Genomic DNA, 27,176 nt, shown 5'->3' with positions numbered 1-27,176 from the left:
AGTAAAATTTGTCAGTACTTTTCTTCCTTCATAGCAAGCTACAGTCTTCAGCTGCTTTGTATATAGACAGCACCTACATTTCAACCTTATTTCTGAAGAGACATATGCAAGGCTGTAACCCATACCTTGCCAAATAAGTCTGTACAGAATCCAGAGTCATCTTATTTGGTGGGATATTTCAAAAGTTCTATACAGAGCAGGATGATATAGACTGTAAGATGGAGAAATATATCTGACAAATAATCTGACAAATACACCTGGGGATAGCCTAAAACAAAGTATAATGTGCAACACAAACAGCTTTTGTAATGCCTAAGTTTTGGTATGTATTCATTTTCAAAACTAATAGCAATTACTGCCAAATCCCACATTGTTGTCTGTGCTGATTTATACTGTGGTGGGGTGGGTGTGTAGGGAGGAGAAAAAGAAAACTACAGAAGCAAAAGAGAGACTTAATTTTTTAAGTTTATTTATTTATTCTGAGAGAGAGAGACCGTGTGTGAGCAGGGCAGGGGCAGAGAGAAAGTGAGCAGGGTAGGAGCAGTGAGAGAGAGAATCCCAAGCAGGCTGTGGGGCTCAAACTCATGAACCACAAGATCATGAGCTGAACTGAAATCAACAGTCAGACATTTAACCAATTGAGCCAAATATTAGGTCTCAAGTGTCTTCTTCTCTAGCTTACTAGAAATCTGATTATTTTGAACCATTTTAGAAGGCTGTAGCCAAGCTCACATAAAGCACACCTGAGCTCTGGCTGCCAACTCAAAAGGTGAGCCATAGGTTGAAAAAGAAACATGGACAGCACTGCTTTCCCTGTTTATAATAAACACCCTTATGCCTCTACAACCTAAAATGTCACTTACCCCTTTTGTACCTCCTAGAGAGCTACACATTCTTCCAACTTTGGTTCAAATGTCCTTTATACAGTGCTCTCCCTGCTTCTCCAGGCATTACACAATGTGTTTTTACAGAGCTATTACAGCACTTCTCACAGAATTTGGTAATAAGAATTTATGTCTGTATCTATAATGATAAATATCTGCTTCAATATTGGGCTATGAAGTCCATGAAAACAGAGGCCTTGTCTTTTCATTTTTGAATCCCCAGCAGATGACAGTGACCTGGCAGGCCACAATCTCTCTCAGCTTCAGTTTCCTCATATATAATGCAGAAAGAATAATTTCAGTCTTGAAGTGTTATTGTAAGGATTAAAAATAATACATGCACAATGTGGAGAAAGGAAAACCAACAGGAACTCAAGACTAGGAAAATTCTTAGTAAGCATATTCTACTCTGGGTGGTCATATTTTTTCAGTCAGCTTTGGGAGCAGAGAGAGAGGACAGAAGGAGCAAAGAGGAGCTTAGAGAAGATGAACCAGACATACAGCGAGAAGCAGGAATAGAAAATGGAATGAGGTCATCCTTGGCTCTCCCTATAGCTTTCTAATTCTAAGTTCCAGTCTTTCTGAGGTCCACTTGCATTCTTTAGCATTAAAGGAAATGGTTTTAAGCATAACATGTTCAAGAAAGAAAAAATTTTATCATTTGTTAAGTGATGAATAGCTTCCAAAGAGAACAGAAACAGAAGTAGTAAACTTGGAGGAGTTTATATCAATGATGTTTATATCGTATCTCTTGGATGTCTTGTGATACATGCATGAGATTTTTATATAAGATATACAAGAGGAATCTAGAGGCCAATAAATCAAAGTTGGACATTTAACCCTCTTGTCAATCTGCATACTCCTCCTGGGTGATTCAATATATACCCAAAGTACCACTACATAGGTACTTTGGTGTTCACACCTTCATCTCCAACCCAAGCATACAACTTGTGCTCCAAAGTTTCATTTCCATCACCTGAAGTAGCTGAATATAATGGCCTACAGGCATCCCTGTCTCAATATCATTAAATACTAATCTTAATATATCTCCAAATACCATGTTCTCCTCCAAACATGTCCCTCTACCTGCATACCTGGTTTCAGAACATGGATGCCACCACTTGATACCCAGTCTACTTAGCTGGAAAACTGTGGTTCATTCTTGACTCCCTAATTTTCTTCCCTCACTACACTTAGGAGAGCAATGCTGCACACATATAAAGACAAAGGCTTAAAATTCTGACAGGCCTAGATTTTGGATCTGCCACTTATTAGTTATGTGACTTTGAAAACACTATGTCCTGTAATTCATTATCTTTATTTGTAAAGTGGGACTATTAATGCCTATCTTAGAAGAGTGTTTAACAACTAGATATAATGTACACAGAGTTGCAGATTCCAATCCCTAGTACCTGGACATGACTTTATTGTGTCATAGAGTAGACAACGGTTTGTTTATAAGTTCCTACCAGACTTTAAGCTATTTGAGAAGGGGACCCTAATATTCTCTCTGATACTTTGAATTGAACGAAGAGTAGCATAGTTTTTCCTAAAAGGTTTGAAACTCCATGTCAAAATAGAATAAAAGACACAAGAAACCATGGCAGAGTAGATAAGAATTTATCTTTTTAGGCTTCATATATATATATATATATATATATATATATATATATATTTACATATAATATATATGTAAGGCACTTATTTTTCAAAAGCATTTGCAAAAAAGCAGAGAACATTATAAGAAGGGAAAATATGCTACACTTTTCAGAGTGGAAGAAGACTATAAAATATCTTGATAGACAATCTAAATCAGACAGAAATCCTGTAGACAATCAAAAACATGGTTACTATGGAATGTTTGGTCTGGCTAGCTGGGGGGGACGGGATGGTGGGGGAAGGCACAGCCAAGAATTGCATTTCTGTGACTCACTACTCCTACAAAAACGATGGCTTCTGAGAAATACCATTTAGAAAAAAAAAATGCCTATAATAAAATGTGTGGTGCCATACCAAAAATAACATTCAGAAGGGGAAGCCCTCAATTAATTTTACTTAGAAAACAGAACGTTGAAATCACTGAGAATCTACCTAAAGATTTCAGGAGGTTTATGTGAGCTCATTTGTTCATTTATTGGTTCATTCATTTATTCATTCAACAAATATGTAATAAGTGCCAACTGTAAGCCAAGGCTCTGATAGGTATGGTGGCAAACAAAGCAGACACAGTACTTATTATTATTATTATTATTTTTTATTTATTGTTGGGACAGAGAGAGACAGAGCATGAACGGGGGAGGGGCAGAGAGAGAGGGAGACACAGAATCGGAAACAGGCTCCAGGCTCCGAGCCATCAGCCCAGAGCCTGACGCGGGGCTCGAACTCACAGACCGCGAGATCGTGACCTGGCTGAAGTCGGACGCTTAACCGACTGCGCCACCCAGGCGCCCCATAGACACAGTACTTATATTCAGGGAAGTTACCATTTACAGGAAAGACAGACAAACAAGCAAAAACAATAACATGTAATAAGAATGTACAAAATATATTCTCTACTGAGCATTATGCTAGAATGCTTTGGAAACAGATGGGAAGAGCATTTAACCAATCTAGTGTTAGAAGGAAACACTTTCCTCAAGATGAAAAAGAAGTGGAAAGATTATCAAGTAGTAGGGACAGTTTACGCAAAAACTTGAGGTAAGAAATACCTAAAATGGAGAAAATTTAAAGTTCAAGATGAAACAGTTTGAGATTAGGCTGCAGAGTGGGGTGGAAGTTGGGATATGAAGGATCTAATTTTTTTAAGGAAGTGAATTGAATTTACATTCAATAAAATGCATAGATTTAAGCTCAAAAGAATTCTGACAAATGTATACATGTGTAACTCACACTCCAGCCAAAATATAGAATATTTTCATTTCCTGGGAAAGTTTGCTAGCATCACTTTATAATCATCTCCTATCTTGCTCCCCTACCTTCTGACTTGGGTAAAAACTGCTCTGCTTTTAATCACTTTATGATTTGGTTTTACTTATTCTACAGTTTCATATAAATATATTTTTCCATATGAACTCTTGGTTTCTTTACTCAACATATCTGTGAAATTTCTCCATGTTGTATGTATTAATAGTTTATTTCTTTTTTATTGCTTACTAGTATTGATTTTATGATATTCTATAATATTGTTTGGGCTGTTTGGCCACTATAAATAAAGTGGCTATGAACATTTATGTACAAGTCTTTTTTGCACATGAGTTTTCATTTCTTTTCAGGAAATACCACAGAAAAGATTGGCTAGGTCATTTGATAAGTATGTTTAACTTTAGAGAAAATGGCAGACTATTCTTAAAAGTGGTCATGCCATTTTATATCTCACCATAAATTTATGAAAATTCTTGTTTTTCCATATCCTTGCCAATATTTTATATTACCAATTTGTTTAATTGTAGACATTTTATAGTTTTGAAATGTATTTCATTATGATTTTAATTTATATTTCCAATAATGACTAATAATGTTGAACATCTTTTTACATAATTGGCCATTTGTATTTTGCCTTTTATAAAATGTGTTTACTTCATTTGCCATTTTAAAAAATTGGGTTGATTGTTTTATCATTAAGTTGTATGAGTTCTTTATATCCAAGTACTTTGTCAGTTATATGTGTTATGAGTACTTTCTTTTAGTATGTTGCTTGCCATTTCACTTTCTTGAGTTTCCCCTTTGAAAAGCAATTGGTTTGAATTTTTGAGGACATCCAATTTATCAATATTTTCTTTTATGGTTACTCGTTTTTCTGTTTTCCTATGTTTGTTTCTAAAAGATTTATAGTGTTCATCTTTGCATTTAGGTATAACATCAATTTTGAGTTAGTTTTATATATGGTGTGAAGTAAGAGTTGAAATCTATTGTTTTGTACATTTAGATCACATTACAATTGTTTTGGCATCATTTGTTGAAAATACTATCATTTTCCCATTGAATTACCTTGCAGAAAATCAACTGTTTCTATTGACTTTCTTTCTTAACTATATATTGCATTTCTATGTTTCTATTTTCCTCACTTTCTATTTGGCAACAAGTTCAATTGCTGGCTAATCCCTTAGAATCTGTATAGGTTTGATTTTATGCTTTATTAGTGAAGAGCTATGGAAAACCCAAGGTATTTTGTCAGCCCTTCTAACTTAGTGGGACTCAACCTCCAAACTCTATTGCTTTATGGATCTCCTGAGAACTAGGTATTAGGATTTCTTAAGGCAATTTTATGGTAGGTCTTACTCTAGGGTATGGTCCTTACTTCTAAAATGCCTTTCTGGTGTCTCAGTTGGATGTCAGGGGTGTTATAGAGGCTTCATAGAAAAATCTCTCTACTCTGGCAAAGCTGGAACTTCAATGTCGGTAGGTATTGTTTCACCTCCAATATCTTTGTTAAGCTCTCACACTTATAGCAGCTGGTAGCTATTAAGCTGTGAGTGATTTGTCCTGAGAATATACAGCTCATGGACTCCTCAGTCATGGACTTAAGGTGGTCCATCACAGATTTCTGGGACAGCTCCCTTTCTCAATGATGCCCCACCCACCACTTTCTAACTGCGTCAGTAATCCAGAACTGGGCAATCGTGGGACTCACTTTGTGACTTTTCCTCCTCAAGGATCACAGACTTAAACTGGATATTGTGAACTGCCTGAAAAACAGTTGCCTGATATGTTTTGTCCAGTCTTAGCGATGTTTATGGCAAAAAGTCTAGCTTGGTACCATTTACTCCATGATAGCTAGAAGGTGAAACTCTATTTAGACAATTAAGCAGAGAAGTAGAGTATTCTATTTGTACTTTAGAAGGGTCACTCTGCAGTCACAAGTGAATTGGTGGGGAACAGGATTAGGGACAGAAACACAAACATGTGACAGTGGCAGCAATCTTGGTGAAAAATTACTTCTTTAGTAAATATATATTTAGTGCTCACTACATTGTAGGCATGATTCTCATTTTAGTATTAACTTGCTTAATCATTACAAGTCAGGACCAAGTACTAGTGTCATCTCTGTTTCATAGACTGGAAAACTAAGGGACACTGAGAATAAGTAATTTGACCAAGATACATAGTAGGGCTGGAATTGAACCCAGGCTGCCCGACTCGAGTCCATGATCTTTAATACATACAATGCTATGGTAAGAGGCCTAGACTAAAGCAATAGAAATGAGTAAGCTTTGCTTCATGTGCCTGGAAATGATGTGCTTCCCTTTCCAGACATTATTATCAGCAAACATTCTGAGTTTCCAGTGTGAATAAAATGATAACCTCGGCATCTTCGGGGATAAGGAAAGGGATTCAAAGGAGAAAAGATTCTCAGCCTACAGTCTAGATAAAGAATGTTAAAAAGACATGAAATCATGAAATAAGTAATCATCAAATTAATATACTGCAGAGGAACTCCTGAAGGGCTAAGCAGAGCTAAGGAGATCACTGCTATAAGGGACATTTATGTCATTCTCTTTCATATCAGCAGAAGTAGCAGATGGCTTAAGTCATACATTTGGGCTATCAGCAAGACCCAGTTTTCTACAGACGAATGTAAACCACAGTTTTCAAAATATGACTTTTATGGCATGTTTTAATCTTAGTGGTTGTTTGCCACCAAAATTCAGAAGACACCCTTAACTTAGTACACATGACACATTGACCTAAACCCAATGTTCTGAGCTCACAACCTTTCTGAAGGTTTTGATTTTAGCCTCAGCTGCTATTTTTCCTGACCTCTCAAATAAAGTTATTTCAAAATAACAGATATTTTGTTTCATACTTTGGCCCAAGAATGGCAAATTTTCATCATTTTTTTCATACTGTAGGTTTATTATTTCCTAATTCATTTAAGCTCTTTCCCTCAGCATTTGCACCAAAGTGCATTTTTACAGAGAATTTCATGGTCCTTTTTCAATGAAAATTAATTCAGTGTTTTATGCTTTGATTGTTATAACATTAGTCCCATTTTATAGCTGGGGAATTTGGTTTGGAGGCAAATGATTTCATAAATTATAAGGCAAGTTCTCATCAGAGACTTGCTGGCTATTGCTCTCAGGACCATGGCTGACTTTCTATTGTCAAGTGTAACCTATATAAAAATAGACTCTGATTTTATATCTTATAGTCTTTCCTATCTTTGCACTTGTGACTTAACATCTGCTTAGCCCTTCAGGAGTTCCTCTGCAGTATATTAATTTGATGATTACTTATTTCATGATTTCATGTCTTTTTAACATTCTTTATCTAGACTGTAGGCTGAGAATCTTTTCTCCTTTGAATCCCTTTCCTTATCCCCGAAGATGCCGAGGTTATCATTTTATTCACACTGGAAACTCAGAATGTTTGCTGATAATAATGTCTGGAAAGGGAAGCACATCATTTCCAGGCACATGAAGCAAAGCTTACTCATTTCTATTGCTTTAGTCTGGGCCTCTTACCATAGCATTGTATGTATTAAAGATCATGGACTCGAGTCGGGCAGCCTGGGTTCAATTCCAGCCCTACTATGTATCTTGGTCAAATTACTTATTCTCAGTGTCCCTTAGTTTTCCAGTCTATGAAACAGAGATGACACTAGTACTTGGTCCTGACTTGTAATGATTAAGCAAGTTAATACTAAAATGAGAATCATGCCTACAATGTAGTGAGCACTAAATATATATTTACTAAAGAAGTAATTTTTCACCAAGATTGCTGCCACTGTCACATGTTTGTGTTTCTGTCCCTAATCCTGTTCCCCACCAATTCACTTGTGACTGCAGAGTGACCCTTCTAAAGTACAAATAGAATACTCTACTTCTCTGCTTAATTGTCTAAATAGAGTTTCACCTTCTAGCTATCATGGAGTAAATGGTACCAAGCTAGACTTTTTGCCATAAACATCGCTAAGACTGGACAAAACATATCAGGCAACTGTTTTTTAGGCAGTGCAGTGATTGATTTGCTGGGGGAATTGATGCTCTTTATTAGTGCTTTAACTTGGGATAACTGGGATAACTATGCTTGAGGCATATTATCAAAAAAGAGTTCCACTGGTATGTCTCCCGGTAAAGGTAGGTTTACTTGGAGGGGCACTAGGATGACAATAGCACAGGCTAATAAGAAAAGAGAGTAAGATTCACTGTGTTTATAAATTTCCAACTCTCCTCAAGATAAACATGCAATCCAGAGTTTCACATAAGAGACAATGTAATAAAAGTAGCACAGATTTTGGTGAGAGATTAATCCAGATTCAAATTGTTTACCTAATCTTGACCAAGTTATGTGGATTTTCTGAACCTTGGTTTCTTCACCCATTAAAAAAGTTTTAATGACAGTAGTGGGTTCAATGGTAGTCCCCATATGTCTGTGTTCTAACCTCCAGAACCTGTGAATGTAACCTCATTTGGAAAAAGTGTCTTTGGAGATGTAATTAAGTCAAGGATCTTGAGGCATGATTCAGGATTTTCTGAGTGGATGCTAAGTCCAATGACAGTGCCCTCATAAGAGACACACAGAGAAGAGACACACAGGGAGAAGAGAAGGCCATGTGAACTTGAAGGTGGAGATTGGCAGTATTCACAAGCCAAGAAATGCTTGAGCCACAGGAAGCTGGAAGAGGCAAGGACAGATATTCCCCTTAGAGCCTTCGAAGAGAATATGGCCCTGTAGATTCTTTGGTTTTCAACTTCTGGCCTCTATATGAGAATACAGGTGAGTTTTAAGCCACTCAATTTATGGTAACTTGTTATAGCAGGAAATAAACACAATGACCTTACATGATCTTTGTAGGGAATGGACATAGACCAGTACCTAACCCAAGTAAATGTTTATTAAATGTTAACTACTATGGTGATAATACATGATACTTCAAACACAAAGCAATGTTCTTGAAGTTACCGTTTCCCAATATATTTTTTCTTCTTCTACAAAAGGCCATGTTTATGATGGGTTATCTTGAAATGTTGAAGGCATACATGGCCACAGGATATCTCATGAACCATGGACCAGGTGTCTTTTACTCTGATATAAGTTTATAAGGTTGGGTGTCCAGGTTACTTCTAAAGATGTTCAAAAAAAGCTAAGGAATCTTAAAGTCTAAGGATATCAATAAACTTCAGTTTCCTTGACAGCTGATAGAAAACTCACTTGCAAGAAGAGGGCGGTCTTTATTCAAGACAAGATTTTAAAAGCCCATTTCAGAGGAGAAGCTATGCTTCCAGCACCTGCATAGAAATAGATGTGTTTTAGGTAAGACAAGAGGAAATACTTCTTGATGACTCCCAAAAAATGAAGGAATGAACTAGAAAGAAGGTAGAAAAGGCTCCAAGCTCTAAAATCTAACCCTTCCTCCTTAACCCTCTTGAAGAAAACTATAAACAATGAAAAATATGACTCGACCAATTTCCTTCCTACTTCTTTCCCACTCTTCCTACCTGCCCCCCTTCCTTCTTTCCCTTGTCTATTGCTCTGTTTGTAAAAAGTGCAGAGAGACTAGTCTTTAAATACAGAGTAACCTAAAACCGAAAGAGTGTGTGAAAGTAAGAATGCAAAGGCAAAAAGATACACATGTTATTTCATCTTTGCTTAGATCTAGCCACTAGTTCAAAGTTCAAGTTAGAGTACAAGGGGAAGATATGTGCAAAAGAACTGCTAAAGATTAGGCTGGAGTTTTGATGTTCATTGTCTCTTCATAAAACTCCACTCACCGAACATACAGTTCAACAACTGAAAACATTTTATCCATGAATTTCAAGATTCCTGAAATGAAAATATATTTCTGGGGTGGAAAATTAACTTCTGAGGTGAAAATACTTTTCACATGCAAAAACCTAGTTTTAGAATGTATTTTTTTAGGGAAACATGTATGTCTTGAAAGATTGTTGGTTTTAACTAAGACTATCACAATTGAAACATAGTTATGACTGGTTATAATCAGTTGCAGTAAAATTACTTTATATATGTCCAATGAAAGATTGAATTACCAGCAAAACTACATGCTATACATAATATGACATCTTTGAAACTTATTTCTTCATCAATCTAGGGGGACTGATCACATCAAATATATATCATATTATTAGAGAAGTAGTACATGTTAGAGTGTAAATATGTGATAAAACACAATTCAGGTAATGTAGGGTTAAATATATACTAGAATTGAGAAAGGCTTTATGTCAGAACAGTAGAATTGAATTAAACATTGAAGAAGATTGAAAGCTATCAGCAAAGTTAAACTTCATAAAGGCAAGTTAGTTAAACTCCCAGGATTGTAAAGATGAGGGCAGTAAGGGAAGAAAGGGATATTAACATTCTTTCACTGAGGATCACATTTGGATGAGCACTCACATGTCTGAATACAGTAACTGTATTTAACATTCACTTAACAAATGGGGAAAATTGCAAATGGGTACATAAAAGCCTAGCAACTATCCAGGGAGATAGAAAAGAGAATAAGAAGTATATTCTCTGATACACTTAGGCTCACGAGCAAGGAGCTAAACTGCAGTGGTACACTGAGAAATTAGAAAACATTTTAAAATGAAAATGTCGTCTCCTTAGTTTGAAATTTTTGCCCGAGTGGGTAGATTGGTTAGTCTGGACCCTTTGGAGACTTCTAAGCATTCCGAAATGCCTTCAATGGGTTTAGAATGCCAAGAATGTGCACAAATTTGGTATTTAAAATTCTAGACTTGCATTTGCTAATCCAATTAAGTCTAGCTTTGCCAGACACAGGGGCTGATCTCCACTTCGAATCATGTAGCTAAAACAGAAAAACTCAAAAAAATCTGTCTGAAGAGAAACCTATTTTAAGGCCTAAAATGACTATAAATAATTAAGGTCACTAACATTTCTTTGAGATTTATTATTGCTACAACCTTCAAAATCCTCCCAAAAACATTACATAAAGTGGACAAAATAGGTAGGTATCAGTGTTGCAAATGTATTTTATTTTCTGATCGTTTTTATGTTTAAACTTATATTCATGCCTTTACTCATACATTCCCATTCTTCTCAGAATCACCTATCTTAGTTAGTCCACTTAATTAAATAATCCATTTTTTTATTCAAGTCCATTTCTAGTATTTTTCTATTTTTCTAATAAACTCTTTAACTCTCTGCTATGATAGTGTGTATGCTTTATCATTCCAACAAGATGGTAAGTGCTCCAAAAGAAAAGACCATATTATATGGTCTTTTATATCCTCTTGATGCCTAGTTAGACCCTGACTAACATGTGTTGATTTGTTATTCATGAATTCAGTTCTTATCTTAAAGCACTTTTATATTAGCAGATGTTACTTTGCACTATTAGGGAATGTACTTTATAGTAGACTGTATATGGAAATTGGAGTTCTTTAAACAAAGGTGGAAAGATAGGCTTACGTCTTAAAATTCTGAAATCCTTAACTTCCTTTAAACATGGCATATTAATCCCTGAAAGGTCCACAAATCCATATAAAGAAATTTCTAAGAAGTATAAAGCCCACAAGAAAAATAAGTGGAAAAATTAAGAAAACAGGATATTTAAATATAACTTTGGAAGATGGAAAATAGATAATTGAGTGGTCCCTAATTTAACAGAGCAGATAAGTTAAAACTTAAGTGCCAACAGAAAGTGTTGCCAAGTAAGAGCAAAAGGTCAGAAATTAGAGGCACAAGATATCTGTGAAAACAGGGAATGTCCTAGAATGGGATTAGTTGAGAGTGTGAATAGAGACCCTCACTTCATGCTAATTAAACAGAATGTAACAGTGTAGAAATCAAATATCAAACTTCTCAACAACAACGTAAAAAGCTAGATTGGAGAGCAGGAGTCAAAGGTAGGAAAGGCAGAAGACAGGAACACCATTTCTTTTATAAACTTGTACCAATATTTATCTTTTAAACTATGCATATGTATTACTTTGGAGAATAAAATTATGTTATAAAACACCAAAAACAAAGAAAAAAAGCAGAAAAAAAATTAAGAAACAAGCACATAAATTTTTGAAATCTCCAAATATTGAACATATTACGATTTATACTTATAGTAAAATAATCCATAGGTTAAATGAGTTTTGTTAAAAGGGAGGTTTTCTTGATTTTATAGAGAATTTCCAGATTCCTGATATTTCCAGAGAAGGGACACCATGATAAAGTTCTGATCTAACACATAAACCAGATGACATTATGTCCAAATCCTCCAGTCCAATGATTTTCTTACACAGAGTCAAGCCACAATCCTTAAAACGACCATCACCATTCTGGAAAAGCTGCACCCCAACCTACCTGACTTCATGTCCAAATCTTTCCCTTTGCTCATTCTACCCTAGCCCTGTGGTCTTTCTTGTTTATTGACTGCACCAAGAACATTCTGGTGCAGAGCTTTTGCATTTGTTGATTCCTCTGTTTGGAATAGTCTTCTCTCAGATATATCTGTGGATCTCTCTTCATTTCTTTCAGATCTCCTCTGAGACAGAGGGATCCCCTGACCACTGTATATAAACTAATACCTCCCACCTCTCACATATACATATCTCCCTTTAATACTGTTTTATTTTTCTTCAAAGCCCTTTTATCACCACTTGAGCTGATAAGAATGCAATGAGGGTTGAAGTTGAACAAATAGGAAAAAATGAGAGAACTCTAGAAAGCAAAGGAGAAATTTTTTTTTAATTTTTTTTTCAACGTTTTTTATTTATTTTTGGGACAGAGAGAGACAGAGCATGAACGGGGGAGGGGCAGAGAGAGAGGGAGACACAGAATCGGAAACAGGCTCCAGGCTCCGAGTCATCAGCCCAGAGCCTGACGCGGGGCTCGAACTCACCGACTGCGAGATCGTGACCTGGCTGAAGTCGGACGCTTAACCGACTGCGCCACCCAGGCGCCCCGCATGTGCAAGAAATTTTAAGGGACAGTGAACAGACCTATCCAACTGATGCTGGAATTACATTTGAGAGGTGAAGATGAGAAAATTAGTAAAACAGTTGTGGTCAAGTTCTGGAGACTCTTTATGTCTTAAATAAGGAGATGCATTTGGAAATTTTCAATCAGGATTTAATATGAAAATACTTTAGTCATATGAACTCATAGTAATAAGTAGGATAGCTTAGGGAAGAAAGAGGTTGGAAGCCTAGCAACCAGTTATCAGGCAACTGCTCAGATAGGGGTAATGTCAAATATAATAGAAAGGATGAAAAGAATCAGGACTTCATCACCCAGTGTAAAAAAGAATCAGGACTTCATCACCCAGTGATCAAAGGATTATAAAGTTTAAACTTTGGATATATTAAGAAAGTAATGATGCCAAAGACTGGAATAAGTATGTCAAAAGACAGAGTCATATTTGATAAGTAAGTTGAAAGTGTGATTCTGATGCTAATTGTATTTTGGGATGACATTGAGGTTTTAAAGAGGGAATTATTTGCTGGAAAATATAAATACAGAAAAAAATCAGGGCTATAAATACAGATAGGGAAATTTATCTGTTTAGAAATGATAATTGTAGTGAGAGAAGACTTCTGGGAAAGACTGTAAAGAGAGGAGAATACTTCAGATTTCACCTTGGGAAATGTCACCGTGGGAAATGGGGGGCAGAAAGAAGAGTCAAGAAGGCAGAGAAGAAATTGTTGGAGAAGTGGATGAAAAATTTGGCTATTATAATGGCATGGAAGCTAGAAAAAAGGAAAATTTCTTAAAGAAAGTGATGCTGTGTGGTTTTAAATGCTGTATACAAGTCAAAGGGAATAAATGAAAAAGCTTTGAGGTAATCAAGGTTTTAGATTCTGAAAAAAACAGAAACAAAAACAAAAATGAGTTCAGCAGACCCTTTAACATTGTCTGAGACTTAATTTCTCAAGTTTCCATAATAACATATTACTCTTCAACTCTAAAAAATGGTGATTTTAATGTTGACTTGATAGAGTTGTTATAAGAATTAAATAAGTTACCATACAAAAATATAAATGGCAGGGTGCCTGGGTGGCTTAGTCAGTTAAGCATCTGATTCTTGATTTTGGCTCTGGTCAAGATCTCATTGTTCATGAGTTCAAGCCCCATGTCAGGCTCTGCGCTGACAGCAGAGAACCTACTTTCTATCCCCCTCTCTTTGCCCCTCCCCTGCTTGTGCATCCTCTCTCTCTCTCTCTCAAAATAAATAAACTTTAAAAAATTATAAAATAAAACAAAATAAAATAAAATAAAATATAAATGGCAAATCTGTGTTGAGATCAGATTCTGGACAAGCGGATAGACACAGTCATTAGATAAATGTTCTGATTATCTACTGTTGTGTAATGAACCATTCAAAACTCAGCAGCCTACAGGAAACACAAATGTTTCATTATTATTCTCTCTCATGAGTCTGGGAGTTAATTGGGCTCAGCTAGACAGTTTGTGCTCAGGTTATCTTATGTGGTTACAGTCATACAATGGCTGGGGACTGGAGTCCTCACATAAGCTGGTAATCATATAATCTGAGACCTCAGCTGGGATATTGGCCAGAACCTATACGTAGACTCTCCATATGGCCTGGGGTTTCTCATAGCATGGCTCCAAAAGAGAGCATCCCAAGAGGAAAAGAGATAGATCATCTTATAAGATCTGGCCTTGGATATAATGTGGTATCATTTCTGCCATATTCTGTTTGTTAAAGGCAAATCATTAAGCTTAGCCCTTATTCATGGGAAGACTAGCAAAGAATTTGTGGATGTGTTTAAAGCTCCCACAGTAAATGACTTTCTTTTAAATACAGCCCTGCATGTTTAATGTAAATTCATGCCTCAGTAGAATTATCTACTCTTACAAAGACGTTGGGGGAATTCTTTTCGATATCTAAATCTGTGAATTTTAAATCTATATATTCTAAATGCATACTATATTTAAATATATAGGTTGGAGGGAAGATGGCGGCGTAGGAGGACGCTGGTCTCACTGGCGCGTCCTGCTGATCACTTAGATTCCACCTACACCTGCCTAAAGAACCCAGAAAACCGCCAGAGGATTAGCAGAACGGAGTCTCCGGAGGCAAGCGCAGACGAGAGGCCCACGGAAGAGGGTAGGAAGGGCGGCGAGGCGGTGCGCGCTGCACGGACTGGCGGGAGGGAGCCGGGGCGGAGGGGCGGCACCGGCCAAGCAGAGCTCCCGAGTCTGGCTGGCAAAAGCAGAGGGGCCGGATGGACTGTGTTCCGACAGCAAGCACTATGTAGAGTCTGGGAGGTCATAAGTTAACAGCTCTGCTCAGAAAGCGGGAAGGCTGGAGGACAAAGGGAGGGAGAGCTGCTGAGCCCCCGGACGACAGAGCTCAGTTTGGTGGGGAACAAAGGCGCTCGCCAGCGCCATCTCCCCCGCCCATCCCCCAGCCAAAATCCCAAAGGGAACCAGTTCCTACCAGGGAACTTGCTTGCTCTGTGCAAACACCCAACTCTGTGCTTCTGCGGAGCCAAACCTCCGGCAGCGGATCTGACTCCCTCCCGCTGCCACAGGGCCCCTCCTAAAGTGGATCACCTAAGGAGAAGCGAGCTAAGCCTGCCCCTCCTGCCCCCGTGCACCTTGCCTACCCACCCCAGCTAATACGCCAGATCCCCAGCACCACAAGCCTGGCAGTGTGCAAGTAGCCCAGACGGGCCACGCCACCCCACAGTGAATCCCGCCCCTAGGAGAGGGGAAGAGAAGACACACACCAGTCTGACTGTGGCCCCAGAGGTGGGCTGGGGGCAGACATCAGGGCTGACTGTGGCTCCACCCACCAACTCCAGTTATACACCACAGCACAGGGGAAGTGCCCTGCAGGTCCTCACCACTCCAGGGACTATCCAAAATGACCAACGGAAGAATTCCCCTCAGAAGAACCTCCAGGAAATAACAACAGCTAATGAACTGATCAAAAAGAATTTAAATAATATAACAGAAAGTGAATTTAGAATAATAGTCATAAAATTAATCGCTGGGCTTGAAAACAGTATAGAGGACAGCAGAGAATCTCTTGCCACAGAGATCAAGGGACTAAGGAACAGTCATGAGGAGCTAAAAAGCGTTTTAAATGAAATGCAAAACAAAATGGAAACGACGACAGCTCGGATTGAAGAGGCAGAGGAGAGAATAGGTGAACTAGAAGATAAAGTTATGGAAAAAGAGGAAGCTGAGAGAAAGAGAGATAAAAAAATCCAGGAGTATGAGGGGAAAATTAGAGAACTAAGTGATACACTAAAAAGAAATAATATACGCATAATTGGTATCCCAGAGGAGGAAGAGAGAGGGAAAGGTGCTGAAGGGGTACTTGAAGAAATTATAGCTGAGAACTTCCCTGAACAGGGAAAGGAAAAAGTCATTGAAATCCAAGAGGCACAGAGAACTCCCTTCAGATGTAACTTGAATCGATCTTCTGCACGACATATCATAGTGAAACTGGCAAAATACAAGGATAAAGAGAAAATTCTGAAAGCAGCAAGGGATAAACGTGCCCTAACATATAAAGGGAGATCTATAAGACTCGTGACTGATCTCTCTTTTGAAACTTGGCAGGCCAGAAAGGATTGGCATGATATCTTCAGTGTGCTAAACAGAAAAAATATGCAGCCGAGAATCCTTTATCCAGCAAGTCTGTCATTTAGAATAGAAGGAGAGATAAAGGTCTTCCCTAACAAACAAAAACTGAAGGAATTTGTCACCACTAAACCAGCCCTACAAGAGATCCTAAGGGGGACCCTGTGAGACAAAGTACCAGAGACATCACTACAAGCATAAAACATACAGACATCAAAATGACTCTAAACCCGTATCTTTCTATAATAACACTGAATGTAAATGGATTAAATGCACCAACCAAAAGACATAGGGTATCTGAATGGATAAAAAAACAAGACCCATCTATTTGCTGTCTACAAGAGACTCATTTTAGATCTGAGGACACCTTTAGATTGAGAGTGAGGGGATGGAGAACTATTTATCATGCTACTGGAAGCCAAAAGAAAGCTGGAGTAGCCACACTTATATCAGACAAACTAGACTTTAAATTAAAGGCTGTAACAAGAGATGAAGAAGGGCATTATATAATAATTACAGGGTCTATCCATCAGGAAGAGCTAACAATTATAAATGTCTATGCACCGAATACCGGAGCCCCCAGATATATAAAACAATTACTCATAAACATAAGCAACCTTATTAATCAGAATGTGGTCATTGCAGGGGACTTTAACACCCCAGTTACAGAAATGGATAGATCATCTAGACACACAGTCAATAAAGAAACAAGGGCCCTGAATGATACATTGGATCAGATGGACTTGACAGATATATTTAGAACTCTGCATCCCAAAGCAACAGAATATACTTTCTTCTCAAGTGCACATGGAACATTCTCCAAGATAGATCATACACTGGGTCACAAAACAGCCCTTCATAAGTTTACAAGAATTGAAATTATACCATGCATACTTTCAGACCACAATGCTATGAAGCTTGAAATCAACCACAGGAAAAAGTCTGGAAAACCTCCAAAAGCATGGAGGTTAAAGAACACCCTACTAACGAATGAGTGGGTCAAACAGGCAATTAGAGAAGAAATTAAAAAGTATATGGAAACAAACGAAAATGAAAATACAACAATCCAAACGCTTTGGGATGCAGCGAAGGGAGTCCTGAGAGGAAAATACATTGCAATCCAGGCCTATCTCAAGAAACAAGAAAAATCCCAAATACAAAATCTAACCACACACCTAAAGGAAATAGAAGCAGAACAGCAAAGGCAGCCTAAACCCAGCAGAAGAAGAGAAATAATAAAGATCAGAGCAGAAATAAACAATATAGAATCTAAAAAAACTGTAGAGCAGATCAACGAAACCAAGAGTTGGTTTTTTGAAAAAATAAACAAAATTGACAAACCTCTAGCCAGGCTTCTCAAAAAGAAAAGGGAGATGACCCAAATAGATAAAATCATGAATGAAAATGGAATGATTACAACCAATCCCTCAGAGATACAAACAATTATCAGGGAATACTATGAAAAATTATATGCCAACAAACTGGACAACCTGGAAGAAATGGACAAATTCCTAAACACCCACACTCTTCCAAAACTCAATCAGGAGGAAAGAGAAAGCTTGAACAGACCCATAACCAGCGAAGAAATTGAATCGGTTATCAAAAATCTCCCAACAAATAAGAGTCCAGGACCAGATGGCTTCCCAGGGGAGTTCTACCAGACGTTTAAAGCAGAGATAATACCTATCCTTCTCAAGCTATTCCAAGAAATAGAAAGGGAAGGAAAACTTCCAGACTCATTCTATGAAGCCAGTATTACTTTGATTCCTAAACCAGACAGAGACCCAGTAAAAAAAGACAACTACAGGCCAATATCCCTGATGAATATGGATGCAAAAATTCTCAATAAGATACTAGCAAATCGAATTCAACAGCATATAAAAAGAATTATTCACCATGATCAAGTGGGATTCATTCCTGGGATGCAGGGCTGGTTCAACATTCGCAAATCAATCAACATGATACATCACATTAACAAAAAAAAAGAGAAGAACCATATGATCCTGTCAATCGATGCAGAAAAGGCCTTTGACAAAATCCAGCACCCTTTCTTAATAAAAACCCTTGAGAAAGTCGGGATAGAAGGAACATACTTAAAGATCATAAAAGCCATTTATGAAAAGCCCACAGCTAACATCATCCTCAACGGGGAAAAACTGAGAGCTTTTTCCCTGAGATCAGGAACACGACAGGGATGCTCACTCTCACCACTGTTGTTTAACATAGTGCTGGAAGTTCTAGCTTCAGCAATCAGACAACAAAAGGAAATCAAAGGCATCCAAATTGGCAAAGATGAAGTCAAGCTTTCGCTTTTTGCAGATGACATGATATTATACATGGAAAATCCGATAGACTCCACCAAAAGTCTGCTAGAACTGATACATGAATTCAGCAAAGTTGCAGGATACAAAATCAATGTACAGAAATCAGTTACATTCTTATACACTAACAATGAAGCAACAGAAAGACAAATAAACAAACTGATCCCATTCACAATTGCACCAAGAAGCATAAAATACCTAGGAATAAATCTAACCAAAGATGTAAAAGATCTGTATGCTGAAAACTATAGAAACCTTATGAAAGTAATTGAAGAAGATATAAAGAAATGGAAAGACATTCCCTGCTCATGGATTGGAAGAATAAATATTGTCAAAATGTCAATACTACCCAAAGCTATCTACACATTCAATGCAATCCCAATCAAAATTGCACCAGCATTCTTCTCGAAACTAGAACAAGCAATCCTAAAATTCATATGGAACCACAAAAGGCCCCGAATAGCCAAAGTAATTTTGAAGAAGAAGACCAAAGCAGGAGGCATCACAATCCCAGACTTTAGCCTCTACTACAAAGCTGTCATCATCAAGACAGCATGGTATTGGCACAAAAACAGACACATAGACCAATGGAATAGAATAGAAACCCCAGAACTGGACCCACAAACGTATGGCCAACTCATCTTTGACAAAGCAGGAAAGTTGAACATCCAATGGAAAAAAGACAGTCTCTTTAACAAATGGTGCTGGGAGAACTGGACAGCAACATGCAGAAGGTTGAAACTAGACCACTTTCTCACACCATTCACAAAAATAAACTCAAAATGGATAAAGGACCTGAATGTGAGACAGGAAACCATCAAAACCTTAGAGGAGAAAGCAGGAAAAGACCTCTCTGACCTCAGCCGTAGCAATCTCTTACTCGATACATCCCCAAAGGCAAGGGAATTAAAAGCGAAAGTGAATTACTGGGACCTTATGAAGATAAAAAGCTTCTGCACAGCAAAGGAAACAACCAACAAAACTAAAAGGCAACCAACGGAATGGGAAAAGATATTTGCAAATGACATATCGGACAAAGGGCTAGTATCCAAAATCTATAAAGAGCTCACCAAACTCCACACCCGAAAAACAAATAACCCAGTGAAGAAATGGGCAGAAAACATGAATAGACACTTCTCTAAAGAAGACATCCGGATGGCCAACAGGCACATGAAAAGATGTTCAACGTCGCTCCTTATCAGGGAAATACAAATCAAAACCACACTCAGATATCACCTCACGCCAGTCAGAGTGGCCAAAATGAAGAAATCAGGAGACTATAGATGCTGGAGAGGATGTGGAGAAACAGGAACCCTCTTGCACTGTTGGTGGGAATGCAAAGTGGTGCAGCCACTCTGGAAAACAGTGTGGAGGTTCCTCAAAAAATTAAAAATAGACCTACCCTATGACCCAGCAATAGCACTGCTAGGAATTTACCCAAGGGATACAGGAGTACTGATGCATAGGGGCACTTGTACCCCAATGTTTATAGCAGCACTCTCAACAATAGCCAAATTATGGAAAGAGCCTAAATGTCCATCAACTGATGAATGGATAAAGAAATTGTGGTTTATATACACAATGGAATACTACGTGGCAATGAGAAAAAATGAAATATGGCCTTTTGTAGCAACGTGGATGGAACTGGAGAGTGTGATGATAAGTGAAATAAGTCATACAGAGAAAGACAGATACCATATGGTTTCACTCTTATGTGGATCCTGAGAAACGTAACAGAAACCCATGGGGGAGGGGAAGGAAAAAAAAAAAAAAAGAGGTTAGAGTGGGAGAGAGCCAAAGCATAAGAGACTGTAAAAACTGAGAACAAACTGAGGGTTGATGGGGGGTGGGAGGGAGGGTAAGGTGGGTGATGGGTATTGAGGAGGGCACCTTTTGGGATGAGCACTGGGTGTTGCATGGAAACCAATTTGACAGTAAATTTCATATATTAAAATAAATAAATAAATAAATAAATAAATAAATAAATAAATAAATAATATAATACTAAGAAGTTGTTGAAGCTCCCTTCTGTTGCCTCCCCTTAGAGGTGGCAGTGTGACCATGAGACATGGAGGTGGCAGCATGCTCAAGGGCCAAAGAGGTGATAGAAAAACTGAAACTGAAATAGCAGCAGTGAGGCTGGGGTCTTGAGGACATGGCTGGTATGGTTGGAAGAGTGGTTAAATACACGTGAAAATGAACATGTCAGTAAATATTTTGAGTTGAGAGAAGGGATTTACATATATATAGAAAGGTACGGTGTTTGAAAATTCTTAGGTCAGTGTGTTAGATGCTGGATGGGAATTGAGAGTATTGGTATGTTGGTGGAAACTCATTTTTTAAAACACACACATATACACATATACACATATACACATACATAGGTAGATTTAAAAGCACATCATATGTGTATGTATGTACATATAAGATATTTTTCCTAGCTCTCTCTGCTGAGTGGATCTAGCAACAATACCACCCCAGTAACAATGAGCACGTTAAATACCAAGATCTTCAATTCTAAAAACACCATCTTTTGCTAAGAGAAATCAGGCCTTCTTAGAGAAACAGCTAAATTTCAGGGCTGGGGAAAGAAAGTATAAAGTGGGCCTGGAATAGTTATGCCAGAAAAAAAAGCCCCTAAAAGAAAAATGCAAGCATGTCAAGTGACACAGATATCAGTTGAAAGTGGCTGTCATAAACCAAATATGAGAAAATTTCAGCACCAAAGTAATGAAAGTGAGATATGTAAAACCCACTGAAAAAACAAGAATATATGCATTTATGCTGGTATAAATGAATGAGTGAGAAAGAAGGAGCACAATGGTTAATTTTATGTGTCAACTGGACTGGGTCACAGGGTACTTAGATATTTGGCCAACAATTATTTTGGGTGCATCTGTGAGGGTGTTTCTGGATGAAATTAATATTTGAATTGGTAGACTGAGGACGGCAGATTGTTCTACCTAATGTGGATGGGCCTCATCCACTCCACTGGAGGCCTGACTGAAAAACCAAAAGGACTTGGACTAGAACTTAGACCACTAGCAATTCTGATTCTCAGGCCTTTAGATTCAGGCTGGAATTACACTATGAGCTCTCTTGAGTCTCCAAGCTTACCAAATGCAGACCGTGGGACTTCTCAGCCTCTGTAACAACATAAGACAATTCCCATGATCTGTGTGTCTGTGTGTGTGTGTGTGTGTGTGTGTGTGCGCGTGTGTGTGTGTCTTGCATCCTATTGGTTCTGTTTCTCTGGAGAACACAGACTAGAACTAAAATTTAAAAAAAAAAATTAATGTTTATTCTTATTTTTGAGAGACAGAGAGACTCAGAAAGCATAAGCTGGAGAGGGGCAGAGAGAGAGGGAGACAGAGGATCTAAAGTAGGCTCTGTGCTGAGAGCAGAGAGCCCAAGGCAGGGCTCAAACTCATGAACCATGAGATCATGACCTGAGCCGAAGTCGGATGCTCAACCTACTGAGCCACCCAGGCAGCCCAGACTAGAACAAAATTTTAAGGGCAATTTTTTCTGGATTGGTTCTAGGCTTTCCAGAATTGCATCTCTAACCTGATTAAATTTAGAAACACTAATGACTCTATTTCCAGAAGTAAAGATGGCACCGATAGTCCATGATACAATCTGGCAACACAGATATACAAATTATCTCTATTGGATACTTCAATCAACCATTTATAAGAAGCAAGGAGATGGGGCACCTGGGTGGTTCAGTAAGTTGAATGACAGACTTCAGCTCAGGTCATGATCTCATAGTCTGTGAGTTCAAGCCCTGCATCAGGCTCTGCGCTGATAGCACAGAGCCTGGAGCCTGCTTCAGATTCTGTGTCTCCCTTCTGCCCCTCCCTCACTTGTGCTCTTTCTCTCTCTCTCTCTCAAAAATAAATAAACATTTAAAAAAAGCAAGGAGTTGGGAGACTGTGCATATGATACTTTTGAACATTTTTGGAAAACTAACAAATATATTGAGATTACTGTTGCTCCTAATTAGCTGGACAAATAGTGAAAGAAAAGGATGAACTCAGAGATTGGAATTCACAGCTCAAGCATAAAAACGTGAAAGCTTCTATGGGTGCCCTGAAAGATATCCCTATCTCCTATAGTTTCAGGACTGAGATTACTGAAAATTAAAGACAAAATCTCATCCTGGGTCTGGCTAAATTATAGTACAATTCAGTACAATTTGAACTCCAACTCTCACAGGGTGTTTACTGTTAAAGTGAGGACACCTGATGGGGAAATAATGGGTTCCTGTAAGTTGGAATAAAGCTATGTGGGAAGATTCTGTTGAAATTAGTGACATTGAGCCCCTAAAGTCTGATGAGTCTTCTTTGGCAGTGAAAGCGGCCTCTCTACCCCCTTAAGTAGAAGCAGCCTCCTTACTCCCAGTGGAAATAGTCTCACCACACTCAATAGAAATGGCCTCCCCATCCCAGTAGCAGTGGCTTCCCCACTCCCAAGTGGTAGCAGCAGCCTCTCCACTCACTGCATCCCACCCTATTCTGTGAGGATTAACCCTGCATTGCCTGAGGAAACTGTAATGGCCTTCTCTGATGTACTTGTCATACAAGCAATGCTGATTCTCCTCATGACCCACTCCCACAAACCCTCCTTTCTTTAGTTTTTAAAAAACTTTTTTCAGAGATAGAGCGAGAGAGAGAGACAGCATGAGTGGGGGAAGGGCAGAGAGAGAGGGAGACACAGAATTGAAAGCAAGCTCTAGGCTCTGACCTGTCAGCACAAGCCCGATGTGGGGCTTGAACTCATGAGGTGCGAGATCATGACCTGAGCAGAAGTCAGATGCTTAACTGACTGAGCCACTCAGAGGCCCCACCCTCTTTGGTTTTTGACCTATAACTAGACTCCTTGCAGCAGACCCCTAAAGGTGAGGTATGAGGTATAACTCATAAGGAAGTGTACTACATTCCAAAAGAACTACTTAAGCTTCCTAACTTATACAGACAGAAATCTGTGGAATATGTGTGTAAAACAATATTGAGGGTGTGGAAAGAGCATAAATTTGGGTTAGGCTGAATTTACTTAAGTAATTTCAGTAAGCAGAGGTTCTGCATTTAATGCTGTACTTTGGGGAGTGAAGAAGGACTCTCATAGTTTGGTTGGTTGGCTGAAACATGGACTAAAAGGCGGCCAGCCTATGGTGAATAAATTGGAAATGTCAGACCTGCCTTGGTTTAATGGAAAGGGATTAAAGGCTTAGAAATATTGGAATGTTGGAGTAAATTTGTCTTTTAAGACCTACTCACTCACAATGGAAGGGTTTAAAAGGCATGCCTTTCACCACTACTGTGAGAAATAAATTGGTAAGAAGAATCCTGGCATCCTTGAAGAACTCTATGACAGCTCTTCTCTATAGGTCAGACCTTACAGTGGTAACTGTTGTCACTGAATTGGGAAACCTAAATGCAGTGGGAGTAACTGGGTTACAGGGAGGCAGGGGCCAAGTGGTAGCACTCAATCACCAAAGGCAAGGGTGACATGGTTATGGTAATAGATGACAGAATCAAAGCAGCAATTAGAACAGTCTGACTCATGTAAACCAATGGCATTTTGTATCTGATTGTGGTGTTCCTAAAAGTGGAAGAGATATGAAAATGACTAAATTCTTACTTGATTGTATAAACAGAAAAATTCTAGGTCAAGTGAACAAAAGTTTAACCGGAACAAAAACAAAGAGTCACAGTCCCTCAATCAATTCCCAGACTCGAGCCAGTTAACCACCCAAAACCCCTTGAATGAAGAGGAGGCCTGATAAAAATTTATACCATTAACAGTTCTCCCATCCCTTTCCAAAGGGACCTATAACTTTTATCAGGATAAATCCCTGGGGAAAAGTAAATAATCAAACCTTTCTGGGACTACTAGACATTGGCTCTGAACTGATATGAATTCCAGGAAACCTAAATGTCATTGTAGTTCACTAGTCAAACCAAACCATGTAGATACTAAGTGATCAGTGAAATATTAGCTCAGGTCCAAATCTGAGTGTGCCCAGTGGGTTCCCAAACCCATCCTGTGGTCAACTCCGCGGGTTCTAGAACACATAATTGGAATAGACACACTGTGTGCTCCACTAGCAGGATTCCCACATTAGTTCTCTGACCTGTGGAGTTAGAGCTTTTATGGCAGGAAAGACTAAGGGAAGTCTCTAGAACCGACTCTAACCAGGAAAATAGTAAACCAAAAATAATACCACATTCCTTGAGGGACTGCAGAAATTAGTGCCACCATCAATACCTTAAAAGATGTAGAGGTAGTGATTCCCACCACATCCTTATTCAGCTCATCTGTCTGGTCTACATAGAAGAAGGATGGATCTTGGAGAATGACCATGGATTATCATAATTTTAGCCAGGTGATGATTCCAATTGCAGCTGTTGTATCAGATGTGGTTTCATTGCTTGAGCAAATTAACATATCCTTTTACTTGGCATACGAATGCTTTTTTTTCTCCATACAAGTCAATAAGGACCACCAGAAGAAGTTTGCTTTCTGCTGGCAAGGACAGCAATACACCCTCACTGTCTTACCTAAGGGGATTATCAACCTCCAGCCCTGTGTCATAATTCAGTTTGCAGAGATCTTGATTGCCTTTCCCTTCCACAAGATTATCACACTGGTTTGTTACACTGATGACCTTAGGCTGACTGGATCTAGTCAGCAAGAAGTAGCAGCTGCTTTAGATTTATTGGTAAGACATTTGCATAACAGAGAGAAGGAAATAAATCCAACAATAATTCAGGGGTTCTACCTCAGTGAAATTTCTAAGAGTCTAAAGGACATGGTAAAGGACATTTCAAGATATCCTTTCTAAATTGAAGGATGAGTTGTTGCACCTAGCCCCTCCTACAACCCAAAAAGAGGCACACACCAATTGTGCCTCTTTGGATTTTGGAAGCAACATGTTCCTCATTGGAGTGTATTACTTCAGCCCATTTACTGAGTGAACCGAAAAGCTGCTAATTTTGATGTTAATTGTGATTAGTAGAGAAAGCTCTATAACAGGTCAGGCTGCAATGCCAGCTACTCTGCCACTTGAGCCCATGATCCTGCAAATCCAATGGTGCTTGAGGTGTCAGTGACAGATACAGATACTGTTTGGAGCCTTTGGCAGGTCCGTATAGGTGAAATACACTATAGGCCCTTAGGATTTTGGAGCAAAGTCCTACCATTCTCCACAGAAAACTACTATCCTTTTGAGAAAGTAGTAGAGACTGAATGCCTAGTCATGTGGGCCATCAAATTACTATGCAACTTGGGTTATGAACTTGGTGTTATCTGAATCACCAAGACATAAATTTGAGCATACACAGAAGCATTACATCATCAAATGGAAGTAGTATATATGTGATATGGCTCAAGGAGGCCTTGAAGGCACAAATAAGTTAAATGAATAAGTGGCTCAAATGTTCATGCTCCCATTCCTGCTACACTGACTTCACTAACCCAACCTGTACCTATGACCTCATTCAATCCTTACATTCAGTTAACAGAAGAGAAGACTTGGGCCTGGTTTGCAGATGATTCTGCATGACATACAGGTACCATCAAAAGTGAACAGCTGTAGCATTATAGTCCATTTCTGGGATATTGCCTGAAGGATAGTGGTGAAATGAAATCTTCCCAGGGGGCAGAACTTTGAGCAGAGCACTTGGTTGTTCACTCTGCTTGGAAAGAGAAATGGTTAGGTATATAATTATATACTGATTCATGGGCTGTAGGCAATGATTTGACTCGAAGGCCAGGGACTTGAAAGAACATGGTTACAAAATTGGTAACAAAGAAATTTAGGGAAGATATATGTGGAAAGACCCTCTGAATAGGGAAAAAAACATGAAGACATATTTATGTCCCATGTGAATGCTCACCTAAGAGTGACCATAGCTGAGGAGGATTTTTAGCAATGAAGTGCATAGGATGACTCATTCCATGGCTACCAGTCAGCCTCTTTCCCCAGCTACTCCTGTCATCACTCTATGTAGGCTCAAGAACAAAGTGGCCATGGTGGTAGGGATGGAGGTTATGCACGGACTTAGCAACGTGGACTTCCACTTACCAAGGTCAACCTCACCATAGCCACAGCTGAGTGTCCAATCTGGCAGCATCAACAACCAACACCAAGTTTCCCCTATGGCACTATTCCCTGGAGTAATCAGCCAGCTACTAGGTGGCAGTTGATTACACTGGACCACTTTCATCATGAAAAGGGAGCATTTTGTTCTTATGTGAATTGACATTCACTCTGGATATGGATTTGCCTTCCTTGTATGCAATGATTCTGCCAAAACTACCACCTGTGGACTTACAGAATGCCTTATTTGCCATCATGGTATTCCACATAGCAAGCTTCTGATCAAAGAACTCACTTCAAAGAAAAATAAGTGTGCCAATAGGCCCATGTTCATGGAAT

At 38.7% G+C, this 27,176-nt stretch overlaps 1 long non-coding RNA gene and 1 pseudogene across 1 annotated transcript in view; one reads left to right on the top strand and one right to left on the bottom strand.

The window, feature by feature from the left end:
• LOC125916931 (uncharacterized) overlaps positions 1–9,109 on the bottom strand; it is a 60,072-nt gene extending 50,963 nt beyond the window's left edge. Inside the window, exon 1 of the long non-coding RNA XR_007456064.1 lies at positions 9,036–9,109. This is a non-coding gene — a long non-coding RNA (uncharacterized LOC125916931). The remainder of the gene's footprint in view (positions 1–9,035) is intronic.
• Positions 9,110–20,794: 11,685 nt separating this feature from the next.
• Positions 20,795–26,032, top strand: LOC125916933 (uncharacterized; annotated as a pseudogene).
• The last annotated feature ends 1,144 nt before the right edge of the window (positions 26,033–27,176 follow it).

Source organism: Panthera uncia, unplaced genomic scaffold (assembly GCF_023721935.1).
Source record: "Panthera uncia isolate 11264 unplaced genomic scaffold, Puncia_PCG_1.0 HiC_scaffold_1323, whole genome shotgun sequence".
Lineage (NCBI taxonomy): Eukaryota > Metazoa > Chordata > Mammalia > Carnivora > Felidae > Panthera > Panthera uncia.
Note: the sequence above shows the minus strand (reverse complement) of the source record. Positions and strands in the feature narration are given on the sequence as shown.